This window comes from Ursus arctos, unplaced genomic scaffold (assembly GCF_023065955.2).
Source record: "Ursus arctos isolate Adak ecotype North America unplaced genomic scaffold, UrsArc2.0 scaffold_34, whole genome shotgun sequence".
NCBI classification, from domain to species: Eukaryota; Metazoa; Chordata; class Mammalia; order Carnivora; family Ursidae; genus Ursus; species Ursus arctos.
The window spans coordinates 25,766,141-25,783,264 of NW_026623030.1; the positions used below are offsets into that span (position 1 = coordinate 25,766,141).

Below are 17,124 nucleotides of genomic sequence, written 5' to 3' on the forward strand. Positions count from 1 at the left end.
CACTTAAAAAAAAAAAAAAAGTACAGTTTAATGGGTTTTGGTAATTGTATACCAAATTGGTGTCATATCACCAGCACCACAAGCATGATCTAGAGCATTCCAGTCACCCCACAAGTTCCCTCCTGCCCCTTCACAGTTAAGCTTCACCCCCAAACCCAGGCAACCACTGATGTTTTTGCTTCTTCTAGAATTTTATATAAATGAGTATGTACAGTATATAGCCTTTTTTGTGCATTTAAAAAACTATTCTGTTTTCTCCAGGTTTTTTGAGGTGTGATTGACAAATACTCATTGTACATAGTTGAAGTGCATAAGGTGGTGTTTTGATAGACCCACACGTTTTGAAATGGTCATCACAATCAAGCCCATTAACCTGTCCATCATGTCTCCACGTTACCTGTTTTTGTGTGTGGTAAGGGCGCTTGAGATCTGCTCTCTTAGCGAATTTCAAGCACGTAATACAGTCCTGTTAACTACAGTCACCATGCTGTCCCTTAGACCGACCCCTGAGAATGATTTATCTTGTTACTGAAAGTTCATGCCCTTTGACCACCGTACCCCCAAGTCCCACACCCCCCAGCCCCTGGTGGCCACCATTTTACTCTGTTGCCATGAGTTTGACGTTTTTAGATTCCACATACAAGTGAAATCATGCCGTACAGCGGACCGCTGAGCAGCACGAGTTTGAACTGCGCCAGTCCACTTCTACACGGAATTTTTTCCATAAATACAGTATGGCACTGTAAGTGCAGTTTTTCTTCCTTGTGATTTTTTAAAAAAGTTTATTTGAGAGAGAGAGAGAGAGAGAGCGAGCGCACAAGTGGGGGGGAGGGGCAGCGGAAGAAAGAGAAGCAGACTCCCCCCGCTCAGCAGGAAGCCCGATGGGGAACTCAATCCCAGGACTCTGGAATCATGACCTGAGCCTAAAGCAGCCACTTAACCAACTGAACCATCCAGGCACCTCATGATTTTCTTTTTTTTTTTTAAGAACTTATTTGTTTATGTGAGAGAGAGCAGAGCAAGAGAGAGAGCATAAACAGGGCAAGGGGCAGAAGGAGAGGGAGAAGCAGACTCCCTGCTGAGCAGGGACACCCCCCAGCGCCCCGCACCGCCCTGACGCAGAACTCGATCCCAGGACCCTGAGATCATGACCTGAGCCGAAGGCAGATGCTTAACCGACTGAGCCACCCAGGTGCCCCCTTATGATTTTCTTAATAACATTTTATTTTCTCTGGCTTACTTTAAGAATACAACATATAATACATACAACATACAAAATATGTAATCATCGACTGTTTATGTTATCCGTAAGGCTTTTGGTCAGCAGTAGGCTATTGGTAGATAATTTTGGGGAATCAACAGTTATACACAGATTTTCGATTGTGGGGGGGTCAGCACCCCAAACCCCGTGTTGTTCAAGGATCAGCTGTATTTGTCTTTCTGTGTCTGGTTTGTTTCACTAAACATAATGTCCTCTGGACTTATCCACGTTGTCGCAAATGGCAGGATTCCCTTCTTCCTTGTGCCTGAGTAATATTCTGTTGTAAATATATACCACATCTTTATCCATTCATCTGTCAAGGGACATTTAGGTTGTTTCCATGTATTGGCTATTATGAATAATGCTGCGGTGAATGTGGGAGTAGATACCTCTTTAAGACGATGATTTCATTTCCTTGGGATTTATACCCAGAAATATGATTGCTGGATCATAGGGCAGCTCTATTTTTGGTTTTCTGAGGCACCTCCATACTGTCTTCCACAGTGGCTGCACCAGTTTGCATTCCCACCAACAGTGCATGGGGGTTCCTTCTTCTCCACATCCTTGCCAACACCTGTTGTTTCTTATCTTTTGGGGAATAGCCATCCTGACAAATATGAGGTGGTATCTCATTGTGGTTTTGATTTTCATTTCCCTGATGATGAGCGATGTTGAGCATCTTTTCATGTACCTATCGGCCATCTGTGGGTCTTCTTTGGAAAAACATCTTTTCGGGGTTTCTGCCCATTTTAAAAGCAGGTGGTTACTATTTTTTGATATTGGGCCGTATGAGTTCCTTATGTATTTTGAATACCAGCCCCCCGTTGGACAGTCTGCAAATAGTTTCTTTCATTCTGTAAGTTGTCTTTTCTTTGTGTTGATTGTTTACTTTGTGATGTAGAAATATCTGAGTTCATGGATCAGAAGAATTAATATTGTGAAAATGTCCATACTACCAGAAGCGATCTACAGATTCAGTGCAACCCCTATCAAAATTCTAACTGCATTTCCACAGAAATAGAACAAACAATTCTAAAATTCATACGGAACCCCCAAAGACTCTGAATAGCCAAAGCAATCTTGAGAAAGAAGAACAAAGCTGTGGGCATCACATTTCTGATTTCAAATTATATTATAAAGATATAATAATCAACAAAACAGTATGCACCGACCTAAAAACAGACACACAGATCAATAGAACAGAGTAGGGAGCCCAGAAATAAACCCATGCAAATATGGTCAGTTAATCTTTGACAAGGGTGCTGGGAACACACACAGGGAAAGATTGTCTCTTTAATAAATGGTGTCAGGAAGACTGGATATCCACATACAAAAGAATAAAATTGGATTCTTGCCTTGCACCATATACAAAAATCAACTTAAGCAGGATGAAAGACTTAAATATAAGATGTAAAACCAACCGGGGCGCCTGGGTGGCGCAGTCATTAAGCGTCTGCCTTCGGCTCAGGGCGTGATCCCAGCGTTCTGGGATCGAGCCCCACATCAGGCTCCTCCGCTATGAGCCTGCTTCTTCCTCTCCCACTCCCCCTGCTTGTGTTCCCTCTCTCGCTGGCTGTCTCTCTCTCTCTGTCGAATAAATAAATAAATAAATAAATAAATAAATAAATAAATAAAATCTTAAAAAAAAAAAGATGTAAAACCAACCATAAACCCCCCAAGACAAGAATTTGAGTGCAAGAAGCATTTTGGAAGGTGACAGCAGGAAGCAGCCACAGAGAAGGGAAGCCCTGGAAGATGGAGTGGGGTGGGGGGGTGCCTTAGAGCCACGCCCTTCCATCCAGGGCTTCTCCTGTGGGCGATGGGTGGAGGGCATGAGCTCCAGATAGCTGAGGACATGAATATGTAGCAGCCGTTTCACCTCCTCCCCTCTCAGTCCCCTTCTGTCCCTGTTGGATCATGGGGAAGCATAAGGATCCTAAGTAGGCGGGAACCTGCTTGAGCCTTAGAGCTCCCAAGGCCCAGTCACCACCCCACTTTGGAGCCCTCTGATGAACCCCACAAGGCTCTGCGGGAGCCTCTCAGGCTCGGGGCAGGGAGGGTTCCAGGCCTGGTCCACACACATCTCTGGGGCTCTACCTCTGCCCCACCTGTCTGCAGCGTGCTGGCACTCAGCGCCTGAGTCTGCTCCCTGAATCCACCTCCTGGTGACCGTGGCTGATAGTTCTTGAGCTAACAAGCATCTACTTTCCTGCGTGGGGCCTTATTTTGGTTTATTTCTTCGAATCGGTTGGAGCTTAGGAGTACCAGGGCTCTCTGTGGAAACCCTGGGCCCTTCTGCTCTGGGATCAGCTGGGTCCCCAGGACGCAGGCTTTATGACCTCTGCTGCTTGGTTACCACCTCCCACGTGAAGCCCCTGCTGACTTGGGGTTCACAGGCGCACTGCAGAGAGCGTGCTGCCAGACAGGGCAGGGCTGGCTGAGTCCGCTGGGCCTTGCACACTCGTCCCTGTGCTAGCATGGTGCCATCATGGGGCATCCTCAGAGCGGGGCTCCCCAGCAGGGCCTGTCGCTGGTAATAACCCAGCAAGAGGGGTTGCCTTCTCTCCTCCTGACCAGGGAGGGCAGAGCCTATGCCCCGGGCGTGTGGCCTGTTCTGGGGGGGCCCTCCCTGCCTCTTGGAAGGCACTCCCCCCGGGTGCCTCAGTTTGGGATGCTGCCTTCCGAAAAGGCAACGTCCTCATTGTCAGAGTTTAGCCTCTCGGATAAACAACACTGGGGTGTCTCGAAAATAGTCCCTGCTGGGGAGCAGCAAGACAATTTCCTGTGGAAAACTAAATCGACTTAAATGGGCTGAAGTCACAAGGTGAAAAAGCTATCTCCTTCTCTCTATCTTTCACCCAGCTGATTCGTACAAGGAGAAAGACAGCCTGGAGCTAATGAATCTCTAAGGCCTCTCCAGGATTTCTCCTAATTTTCCTTTTTTTTTTTTTTAAACAACGAAGGTTAGGCCTCAGGCTGCAAATCTTGCCCACTTCATCCTCCTAGTTAGAATTTAACAAACCTTGTTTTGTTTTCATCAAGTTTACTTTTCCAGTTGTTTGTGCATGGTGTGGGCTCCTGGTTTTGCATTTAGGGGACGGATATGAAATTTTCTTTTAATTTATTGTAATTTTTTTTTCTTACCATGAGTCATTAATATATTTTGTAAAAAATAGTGTGGGTTGGGGATTGGCAAACTATGGGCCTGGGTCAAATCCAGTCTGCATCCTGTTTTTGTCAATAAAGTTTTATTGGCACTTAACCATGCCCATCATGTACACATTCGGTTACTCTGACTGCTTAAAGCTTGCACAGCAGAATGGAATAGCTGCAACAGAGACCGTCCAGCCCATGAAGCTTGAAATACAGACTCTCTGGCCCTCTACAGAAGAAATTTACTGATCTCTATTACAGCTGGAACACCCATATAGCAAAAAAATTTACCACCTGATAAGCAAATGATTGACATTTGGAAAATAGTGAAGAAACTAAACATGACTTCCATTGGCAGAGTCTTCAGTAATCATAGAAACTTACCAACCTTCGAGTTGTGTGTGTAGCTATTGACTTTATTACCCTGAGCTACTGCTGTGATGACCTCCTGAGCTGGAATTTGACGTTCCAGGGGAATTGTGGTTAGATGAATTGATGAGATGTTGGAGACAAGGGTGTAAGTGTCCAATTTCTCCCTCTCTTTTCCTGCCTGGTGAGACTTTAATTTTCTTTTCTATCTTAGGGCTCCAGACCCATGCCTTGTTTCCCATTTAGTTCCTGGTAGATTTTAGTGACCTTTTGCTTCCAACAAATTATTTAATTATAGTATCTGCTGCCAATTCACTAAGCACTTATTGAGCTGAAAGCTGAATTAGAGATACAAAAATGAAAGACACCACCTGTCCTCATGGGCAACTCATATTTTATAGAGCTTACCACCACCACTACACTGACTGCCACAGCTTCTGTCACCATCACCACCACCATCACCACCAGCACCAGCACCATCAGTATCATCACCATCACCATCACCACCATCACCATCACCATCACCATCATCACCATCACCACCATCACCATCATCACCATCACCATCATCACCATCATCACCATCATCACCATCACTATCATCACCATCACCACCACCACCACCATCACCACCATCACCATCACCACCATCACCATCACCACCGTCACCATCACCACCATCACCATCACCACCATCACCATCACCACCATCACCACCATCACCATCATCACCATCATCATCACCACCATCACCATCATCACCATCATCATCACCACCATCACCATCATCACCATCATCACCATCACCATCATCACCATCACCACCATCACCACCATCACCATCATCACCATCATCATCACCACCATCACCACCATCACCATCATCACCATCACCATCATCACCATCACCACCATCACCATCATCACCATCATCATCACCACCATCACCACCATCACCATCATCACCATCATCATCACCACCATCACCATCATCATCACCACCATCACCATCATCATCACCATCACTACCATCACCACCATCACCATCATCACCATCACCATCATCACCATCACCACCATCACCACCATCACCACCATCACCATCACCACCATCACCACCATCACCACCATCACCATCATCACCATCACCATCATCACCATCACCACCATCACCACCATCACCATCATCACCATCATCATCACCACCATCACCACCATCACCATCATCACCATCATCATCACCACCATCACCATCATCATCACCATCACTACCATCACCACCACCATCACCATCACCATCATCACCATCACCTCCACCCCCACCACTATCACACAAATGAGACAACTTTAAATTGCCTCCATGCTTGAAACACCCTAAGGGTGCCACAAGTGGTCTTAGGGATAAGGTTTCTGAAGAACGTTAGAGAACCCCCATCTTGCTATAGCACCAGCCCCCTAATGCAATGTCCACGAGGCTGGAAACAGATAGATCAGGGTTGTCCCCTGCCAGGAAGATCAGTCTTTAATGGCTTTGCTCAAATTTCCACAGGAAAGTGTTTGTGGCTGAGGAAGTTGTATATTTAAATTAGAGTGGTTCATAAATATATTTTCTAAGACTCTGTTTCCTCTTTTATTTATTTGCTTACTCTAACTTAGTCACTTAGAGAAGACCCAAAATTCATTGAGTGAGTCTCTGTCAGCCACCAGGAATAGAAAATGGGTGAGTTGTACTCAGAAAAACACAACCAAGTCTCGGAGGGCTCTCATCATCGAGATGCCAAGACAAACACACTCGTAGCCATTGCCTGGAAGTGGTGGCTTGTGGTTCAATGCCAAAGGGGGAGTAGGGAAAAAGTCAAGAGGGCAACACAGAGAATGATTTCCCTCATCAACATCTGTGCAGAGCATGCCTGTGGCATTGGGCAGAGGACCTACAAACTGCATTACAACCCTTTGAGTAGTTGCCACAAGAATGGAGGTTGACGGAGATCTACAAAACAATGCCTCCATCTCAGAAGCGGAAGCCCTTGGTTAAGCCAAACATATTGGCAAAGACATATCTGGGTGAAAGGTGTAAAGCAAGGAAAGAAGAATCAAAGGCAAACCAAGTGTGAGTGCTCACCTGGGGAAGAGTTGGGGGCAAGGAGGCAGAAGCTGGAGCAGGATCAAACATTGGATGTTGATGGGAGACGCCATAGTTACTGTCCAGTGTGGTAGCTTATGATCCATGCGGTAGTAGCACTTGAAGTGTAGGTGGTTTGATGGAGAAACTGAATTTTTAGTTTAATTTTAATCAATTTAAATTTAAAAGCTGATATTTGACTCTGTTATTAGAAAGCTTTAAGTATGTTTAGATTATCTCTGGTTGGTGAATGTAGCTTTTCAACTGTGTATTTTATGAAATTTACAATTTTTCACAAATTATAAAATTTACAAAATTTACACATTTCCAATAAAAATGTAAAACATCCAAACTGACTTGTGCATAAGTACAAAATGCACGTTGGATTTTGAAGACTTAGTACCCCCCTCAAAAAGAAGGTAAAATATCTCATTAAAATAGTTTTTTATTTTGATTGTGTGTTGGGATAATATTTTAGCTATACTGGATTAAACAATGTATTATTAAAATTAACTTCACATGCTCTTTTTACCCTTTCATTTTTTTTTTAAGATTTTATTTATTTATTTGACAGGGAGAGACAGCCAGCGAGAGAGGGAACACAAGCAGAGGGAGTGGGAGAGGAAGAAGCAAGCTCCCAGCGGAGGAGCCTGATGTGGGGCTCGATCCCGTAATGCCGGGATCACGCCCTGAGCCGAAGGCAGATGCTTAATGACTGTACCACCCAGGCGCCCCTTTACCCTTTCATTTTTTAAAAAGATTTTATTTATTTGACACAGAGAGAGGGAGAGCACAAACAGGGGGAGGGGCAGAGGGAGAGGGAGAAGCAGACTCCCCGCTGAGCAGGGAGCCTGACACAGGGCTCGATCCCAAGTCCCTGGGATCATGAGCTGAGCCAAAGGCAGACGCTGAACCAACTGAGCCACCCGGGCGCCCCTATCCTTTTAATGTGATGAGTAGAAAATACAAAATTACACATGCAGCTCGCATTTGATTTTCCTGGACGGTGCTGCCACAGTTAGTCAGAAGCCAGCAGACACTGCAGGACCCCCAGAGCGTCTGTTGACTCTGGTCAACTGTCTGGGTGCCCTCTGTCCTCTGCCCACTCCCCAGCCACACCTCAGGAGTAAATGTTTGCCAAGAAGCTGTTGTTCACCCAGAGAGGAAGTATGGTATAATTAGAAAAATGAATCACAGGTTAGACATTTTACAGCTCACAGTGTTATCACTGACTCTGGAACATTCCACAGTCTCAATTCAAGTAGTTTGCTGGGAATTTTGACTTAGATCGCCAAAGTAATTGGACAGGCCTCAAAGTAATTGGGTCTGACTTCTCAAGACCCCACAAGTCCTGTGCCCTGAAAATGCTGGACTCTGTTGATTGCAGGGAGATTTTGGAGTTCAAGATACATCACAATGCAATGTCTCTGTAAATCTAAATTAAATCTAAAATTATTTCAAATTAAAAAGTTCATCAGGGACCCCTGGGTGGCTCAGTTGGTGAAGCAGCTGCCTACAGCTCAGGAGCCTGGGATTGAGCCCGCATCAGGCTCCCTGCTCAGCGGGAAGTCTGCTTCTCCCTCTTCCCCTGCTGTGCTCTCTCTCTGTCAAATAAATAAATAAAATCTTTTAAAAAATTTAAAAAAATAAAAAGTTCATCAAAAAAATATGTTCCAAGTCTTGGACATGAAACCACCCAGAAGATTCCTCATTTGAGGGCCCCAACATAGCACTTAGTACTTTTTAAGGGAGTCATACTCTAGCTTTGGTGCTCCGGCTGGGTAGCTAGCTTCTGGCCACAGCTGGCTCTTGAGCACGGAAACGGGGTTCATCCACACTGAGACATGCCCTAAGTTTAAAATACATGCCAGATATCAAAGGCTTCGTGTGAAAAAATAATGTAAAACGTCTAATTAATAATGTATATATTGATTACATGTTGAAATAACATTTTAGATATATTGTGTTACATAAAATATATTATTACAATTAATTTCACCTTTTTTTTTAGCCTTGTTAACACAGCTACTGGGACATTTAAAATACACATGTGGCTCGCATTTGTGGCTTGTGTCCTGTTTCTATTGGACGGTGTTGCCCGAGAGCCTCCTTCCTCCATCCTCAGCTGGTAAGATGCTTCCCCTCGGATGGACACACAGGAGACCCTGTCTGAATCTGCCCAGTGTGACTGCAGCCAGGTCCCCTGCCCCAGGTAAGCCTCACTCTCCTCATCCGGAGAATGGGTATTAAGGATAGTGGCCACGGTGGGACCCTGTTACGAGGATTAAATGCAGTATTCCGTGTGAAGTGCTCAGCGCCCTGCCTGCCACATCTCAAGCCTTCAGTGCATCAATCAAATGTCATTTTCCACCTACTCTTGAGTCTGACTCCTTTTCTTTCCCGTCAAAGTTTGCTTCCCCCCGTCTGTCCTCTGTAGCATCTGGCCCACTTTCCCCATGAACCCTTCCTTCTTCTAAGGTGCATGGCTCTCACCAGTTCTTAAAGGAAAAATATCTTCATTGTACTTTTTTTCCTACTTACGGTCCAGTTTCTCCCCTTGTTTTTGCAGCTCACATGGAGTAGCCCACATTTCGTTCCTCTACCTTTTCTTTTTTTTAAGACTTTCATTTGTTAGAGCATTTTCAGGTGCACAGGGGAATTGAGGGGAAGATACATAGAGTTCCCATATACCCCCAGTCCCCCCGCATGCACAGCCTCCCCCCATCAGCATCCCACCAGATGGTGTGTGTCTGTGACACCTGAGGAACCATCACCACAGCGCACGGCTTACATAATAGTTCCCTCTTGGTGTTGACCACTCTGCGGGTCTAGACAGATGTACGGCAGATACCTATCATTATGGTCTATACAGAGTGTTCGCACTGCCCTAAAAGTCCCCTGTGCTCCACCTGTTCATCCCTCTCCTTCAGCGCTCAATCCCTGGCAACCTGCAGTCTCCGTAGTGTCTCCACAGTTTTGCCTTTTCCAGAATGTCCCATCGTTGGAGTCATACAGTAGGTAGCTGTTCACATTGTTTTTTCACCTCATCAGAGGCATTTAACGCTTCCTCTAAGTCTTTTCATGGCTTGCTAGCTCGTTTCTTTTTAGCCCAGCATAATATTCCGTTGTCTGGTTGGAGCACACTTCATTCATCCGTCACCTGCCGAAGGGCATCTTGGTTGCTCCACGTTTGGGTGATCATGAGTAATTCTGCCGTAAACATCCCTGCGCAGGCTTTGTGCGGTCGTTAGTTTCCCGCTCCTCCTCTGGGCAAATACCAAGGAGTGTGATTGCTGGATCTTATGGTCATCCTCCACTTTTGACCCATCTTCCCCTTCCCCAGGCTCCCCGGCAAGTCCGGCTGCTGCCTACACCCTTGGGCCAGAACCGTCTTAACCCTTCACCCGTGACTCTCTTCCCAGCAGGCCTCCTACGCATCTTTAGAATAAAAACAAAACAGAAACAAATTTGGGAATGTTCTTTCTTATTGAAGTACTTCTTAGGACTGCAATCCAGCTCGCTCCCAAATGACATCCAAGACTGTGTCTGCCTGGAGACGGGTGGGGAGCCCACCTCCTCCCATTTGCAGGCGGCTGTTCTTAGCTGGATGAAGCCCTTCCCATTGGCCCTGAAGTGAGAGGTGTCCTGGGGGGGGGGGGGCGGCAGAGCCCCATGCCGGCGCCCCTCCGAGCCCCGGTCACTGGAGCAGAACGTTAGGGTCTGCAGTCCGCTGCCTCCTCTGGGCCGCACGTGCTAAGCAGTAAACAGCCCTCCAGGACCCAAATAAAAAGGTCTTTATGGAGAGAACAAACACAAGCAAATGCCAGAATCCAATTTAAATGAATAAATAAACCCAATTCCAGAGACTACAGGCCACAGGATTTCGGGGACACGAGCCAAGCACGTTGGTTTCTCGTAAATGTGCAGGAGGAGGGGAGATCCTGGCCCCTGTTGGCCAACCCCCCCCCCAACTCTGAGGGTCCCGGCCCCTCCAAGGGAAGGCACTCCCCACTGGCTTTCTCCACCCACAACGAGCTTTCAAGTTTGCATTCAGGAATAAAGGCGAGTGCAGTCTCCCAGAGCTCCAGGGAAAGGGGGCCTCTGGGCCTCCTGGAACCTGCCATGGGCTTGGGGGCCGGGAAGGTGATGCCAGACCCGTCTAGTGATCAGTGCATCTTGTCAGCAACACTAGCTCGTGGCTTCCCTGCTGGCCTGGGGATGCCGCCATTTCCTGGCTCAGCCTCCACACTTCATCCCTCTAAAAGCCCCACCACCTCGTCTCCTCCTCTGATGACCTTTCCTTTACTCCATTGTTCCATTCTATGCACAATGCTTGCTCGAAGCTTCTGTCCCCTTGTGGCTTCTACTGTCTATGGCAACATGCTTCCTTCTCTCTGCTTGCTTAAGTTCTGTCTCCTCCAGACATCAGCCTCATGCACAGCTTCTGTGGCCTCATGGCCCCAGTGCTCCCTCTGTGTCTCTTGACTTCTGTCCACTCTTGATGGACCAACTGTCTCTCCATCCCTGGACAGGAATCCTGAGAATCAGAGTGTGGGACAGGTTTCATACCTGGCCATTTTACGGGCTGCCACCCCTCCTTATGGGGGCTCCTCAGACCTCCCTCTGGGCAAGAGGAATGGGCGCTTTGGTCCTGGCGAGGGGACACAAGTCTGGCCAGCACCTTGCACAGATTGGTGCAATTTCTCTTTCCAGATATCCATCCATGCATGCCATCAACATTTAAGTACTCTTGTGCCAGGCAGTGGGCAGGGAAGCACAAGAGAATTAAACATTGCAGGAGCTCTCAGTCTGCAGAGAGAAAACCACAACTGGCTTCTAAGATAGCGCCCCAAACACAGTGAGTGGGATGGGAGGGGCACTGGGGGTGAGGGTGGGTGGGCAACGAAGGCCGCCTGGAACAGGGCTGAGTGCTGGGGGCCAGGTCAGAAAGGCTTGAACTGTCCTGCCGTCTTCACCTGCCCGGGCCTGGAGCGCTGCTGGCCGGCACCTCGTCGGCCTCCCTGTAGTGCAGAAACAACGTGGTATTATTTCAGGGAAATGGGGCATCTTTGCCTCTCCGCTCCATCACTTACACCTCTGGTTTTGACCTAAAGTCTGGCTTTTGGGGGGTGCTGGGAGCTGTGGCTGCCAGCACGAGGAGGGGGCCAAAATAATAATAATATCTATGTCTTTGCCCCAGACTCCCCACCCACCCACACTGTACTCTTGTGCGAGAGACTTGGAACAAAACCAGAAGGCAAGGCCCTGAGCCTCGGGGGCCGCCAAAGGGCTGGGGAGCTGGCTCAGCTCTGGGCTCCCTGAAATCCTCAGACTATTTTTCAAACATTGGGGGATTGGTTAAAATCCAAAGTCAGTTTTTCCAAGTTAGGCTTTCCCCCCTCCATTTAACCCTGCTTGTTGCTCTGTGGAAATTTCACCTTCCTGTGGGCATGCATGTGTGTGTGTGTGGACAGGCGTGTGTGCACACATATTACAGGGGAATGGGATGGAGGATAGGAACTTGGGAACTGAGCAGTAAGCACAGAATTGCGATAAATTTTTCTCGGTTTCCATGGCCCACTAGCACGCAGCAGAGTAAGTTGGGAACACTGTTTAAAGTTGACACTATGTCATTTGCTACTAAAGAGAAGTTGTATGGGCTGAATTATGTCTCCCACCCCCAGAGTCATATGTTGAAGTTCTAAACCCAGAACTTCAGAATATGACTTGATTCCCAAATAGGGTCTTTACGGATATAATTAGTTAAGATAATGTGACATGGGAGTAGGGTGGCCCTAACCAGTAGGACTGGTGTCCTTCTTAATGGGGGAAATCTGGACACAGACACACACACGGAGAATGCCATGTGAAGACTAGATCCATATCTCCAGGAGCCAAGAAACTTCCAGAAGCTGGCAGTGAGGCCTGGGACCAGTCTTCCCAGCACGTTCGGAGGGAGCATGGCCCTGCCAGCACCTTGATCTTGAACTCCAGCCTCCAGAATGATGAGACAAGACATTTCTGTTGTTTAAACCACTCAGTCTGCAGTTGTGGGAGCCCCAGGAAACCAACACAGGATTTGCAATGCTGTTGATTTCCACCGGTGAGTCATTAAAAGGCATTGTTTTCAGTTGCTTGGGATGCATTTTATTATTTTATTTTCTAGCATGTACTTTCCTTTTTTGCTAATTGTTTGGTGGGTACAAGTAAACTAATAAAAAACCAATCTGCTTTTCTTCACCACACACTAGGACTGTAGTGTTCCTTCCTTCTTTCCAGGAAGGAAGGAACTTTCTGTACCCTTGTGTACTTAACCCACATCTGCCTCATTGTTTCTCCGTCACGTTAAAACAAAATAACGCCTCCACCCAGGCTCCAACCCTATGAAATGGGGAGCAATATGCCTCGATGGGCAAGATAGGGTTCCGAAGACAAACCCTTTGGTTGCACAGTCTCTGCTCCACCGTTTGTTATCTTCAAGACCTCAGGTTTGTTACAATGCTTCCAAAATCCTTTGTGTCTCCAGCTGTAATATGGGGACATTAACATTTTATGAGACCCAACTAAGGTCATACACAAAATACAAAAATACATACAGGAAATACATAACCTGGGCAAAATATTATTCCAAAGGGCCGAGTTTACTAAGATGCATTAAGTTGCTCATTCACTTGATAAACACAATCAAGAACTTTCTACCTGTCATGGAATGTTCTAGGTGTTAGAATGCAAGCTAAAGCAGAATGTTCTTTGTCCCTTTAGGACTTCCCAGTCCAACTGGTGTGTCAGCACCATAAGTAAACAGAACGTGATTATAGCTATGGGAATGATATCTGACTGGCTTTTTCAACCATCAGTGACAGAAACCCAACTCAAATCAATGAAAACAGAAAAGGAAATTTACTGGCTCCCTTCGCTGCGAAATCTAAAGGCAGATAGATAGCTTCAGGCATGGTGGATCCGGGTACCCAAACAATGCTATCAGGAATTGACCTCTCTCTACCTCTTGGTTCTCCTTTGTCCTGTGTTGTCATTCTTAGACGGGTGACGTAGTGGCTGCCAAAAGCTCCCAGCTTACAGCGTGCCCATTTAGGGACCTAGCAGTAAAATCTCCTGCCCAAAGATGTCTACCAAAATCCTTAGGACTGTTCTCATTGACTTGGTTTCACTCACATCCCTGTCTAGTGATCCCATTATGTGGCTACGGGTTGGAAATACACCGAATGGCCAGGTCTGGCTCATGGGCCTATTTCCTTTTTTTTTTTTTTTTAAAGATTTTATTTATTTATTCGACAGAGATAGAGACAGCCAGCGAGAGAGGGAACACAAGCAGGGGGAGTGGGAGGGGAAGAAGCAGGCTCATAGTGGAAGAGCCTGATGTGGGGCTCGATCCCATAATGCCGGGATCACGCCCTGAGCCGAAGGCAGACGCTTAACCGCTGTGCCACCCAGACGCCCCTCATGGGCCTATTTCTGGTGCCAGGGCAGAGGCCAGCTCCTCTCAAGCCAGAAGGATTAAATGTGGAAGAGAAGTGGTCTCACCAAAGGAAAATCAGGAATGGGGAATGAATTCTGAGCAGGCAGAAACAATAGAAGTCTGTTCTGGAACAGAGGAGGGAGCGAGTGCTCTGCATAAGACAGGCAAGAGGTGCCAGACGAAGCTTTGGGAAAGGGGAAATGGTTTGTGCCAAAAACTGAGGCATGTTCCCCAGAGGAGAAGTCATTCTGTCAGTTTGGGATGAGCTTAATCTAACAAGCACCTTGAGTTGCCCGCCTGCAGGTGAGACAACACACTGACCTCCATGGTTTTCTTTCCTGGATTATATATTTCAGTTCTAGAATTTCCATTCGGTTCTTTTTGTTATAGTTTCTATTTCTCTGCTGAGATTTCCCATCTTTTTTATTCATTGTGAACATATTTTCCTTGATGCCATTGAACACAATAATAATAGTTGCTGTAAAACGCTTATGATATCATCCCGAAATCTAGGTCGTCTCAAGGTGGTCTCCCTGGACTGTCATTTCTCTTGAGAGTAAGCCATATGTTTCTGGTTCTTTGTATATCAAGTAATTTTGGGGTTGCATCCTGGGCATGATGAAAGTTACATTGTGAGGGCTTTGGACTCTGTTATATTTCTCCAAAGATTGTCGTTATTGTTGTTAAACATGACATTAAGTTGATGGGACGAAACCTTCAAACTGTATTTTGGTGTTTTCAGGTAGGTGGAGATTGTAGTGGGCTGGTGGCGAGAGAGCACGTACCATCATCATCCTCTTTCCCTGTATGCCCGGAAGAGGAACTTTCTCTCAGGATCCAGACACACTTATCCTGGCATCCTTTGCATTACTAGAGAGATAGATCTTTGTTTTCTCTGAAGCTGCCTAGGAGACTGTGATTTTAATTTCTAGCATCCCATAAGGCAATAAATTGGTCTTAGCTCTCATTATCAAGCTTTGTGCTTTAGAGCCGTGGAGAGGAGCTGTGAAAATCTGAGGAAAATGGGGTGCAAATCGTTACAACCATTTGAAGAACATTCTGGCAGCATCAAGCAAAATTCACACTGGGCATGCCCTGCAGACCCACTCCAAAATAGACTCTGTAAAGCAGTTGCTAGGGACTGACAACTCTTATGTGTAAACCTACTCCCCAGTGCAATGGTATTAGGAGGTAACATCTTTGGGAGGGGGCTCGACCCTCATGAATAAGATTAGTGCCCTTATAAAAGGGATCCCAGAGAAAGGAAATTGGTGTAGTCACTATGGAAAACAGTATGGAGGTGCCTCAAAAACTGAAAAAGATCTCATATGATCCAGCAATCCTGCTTCTGGGATTATTGAAGGGAAATAAAATCACTATGTTATAGAGATGTCTGCAATCTCATATTCACTGCAGCATGATTCGCAGTATGGATATTATTCACCGAGCTATGGAAACAACCTAAATGCCTATCAATGGCTAAGTGGATTTTTAAAAATGTGGTATATATACACACACCGTGAAATATCATTCAGCCATGAAAAAAGAAGGAATGACTGCTTTTTGTGACAAGCTGGATGAACTTTGAAGCCTTTATGCTAAGTGAAATAAGACAGAAAAAGACAAATATTGTCTGATCTCACTTATAAGTGGAATCTAAAAAAAGCCAAGCTCACAGAAACAGAGAGGAGAGGGGTGGGGGACATGGGGAGATGTTGGTCAGAGGGCACAAACTTCCAGTTATAAGATGAGTAAGTCCTGGAATCTACAGCATGGTGACTGTAGTTCACAATAATCTATTATGTACTTGAAAGGTGATAAGAAAATAAATCTTAATTGTTCTCATCCCTCCAAAATGGTAATTATGTGAGTGACGGGGGTATTCACCAATCATTTCGAAATACAAACATGTATCGAATCATCACGTCGAACACCTTAAACTTACACAGTGTTCTTTGTTAATCATATCTCAACAAAGCTTGGAAAAAAGAGGCCCAGTGACGTTCCTCCCCCTTCCGCCACGTGAGCACACAGCGAGAAGACGCCGTCTATGAAACAGGAAGCCGTCCTCACCAGCCACCAAGTCTGCTGGCCCTTTGATCTTGGACTTCCGGCCTCCAGAGCTGTGAGAAACAAATGTAAGCCCCCCAGTCTGTGATTTTGTTACACAAGCCCAACCTAAGACAGCATTTCCTCCAACTTTTCAAACTATGACCCACAGTTAGAAACACTTTATACCTCAATCTGGACAGCTACACTACCCACACCCACACACTCACAAATACATGCATACTCACACTCATATACACCTCACATGTGCACATACACACACACACACACCCACATACCCACACATACACACTCACACACATACACTCATTCTACAGACACATATACCCACATAACACTCACCCACCCACCCACACACATACACTTGTGCATACACACAGTCACACACATATACACACATACACTCACATACAAATATACTCACGCACTCACGCACACATATACACTCACACACACACTCACACACACACACTTCCCTGATACAGAAGTCTCATGAACTAGTGACCAGTCTTACTGTGTGTGATGCTGTCTAGTACCTTTTATTCTCTGTCATTATTTCAGTGCTGCTCAGGGCTCACTAAGTTGATTTCAATACTCATTAACAGCCGCCACCCTCGTTTTGAAAAATATCACTCTAGAGAGACAAGAAGACACGGACAAGAGTGTTTATAA

General features: G+C 46.1%; 1 long non-coding RNA gene across 1 annotated transcript; it reads left to right on the top strand.

The window, feature by feature from the left end:
- The first annotated feature begins 8,930 nt into the window (after window positions 1–8,930).
- On the top strand, window positions 8,931–16,500 carry LOC130542452 (uncharacterized). The gene is made up of 3 exons (XR_008957014.1): window positions 8,931–9,117; window positions 12,797–13,008; window positions 16,361–16,500. It is a non-coding gene; the product is annotated as an uncharacterized LOC130542452 (long non-coding RNA).
- Window positions 16,501–17,124: the final 624 nt, after the last annotated feature.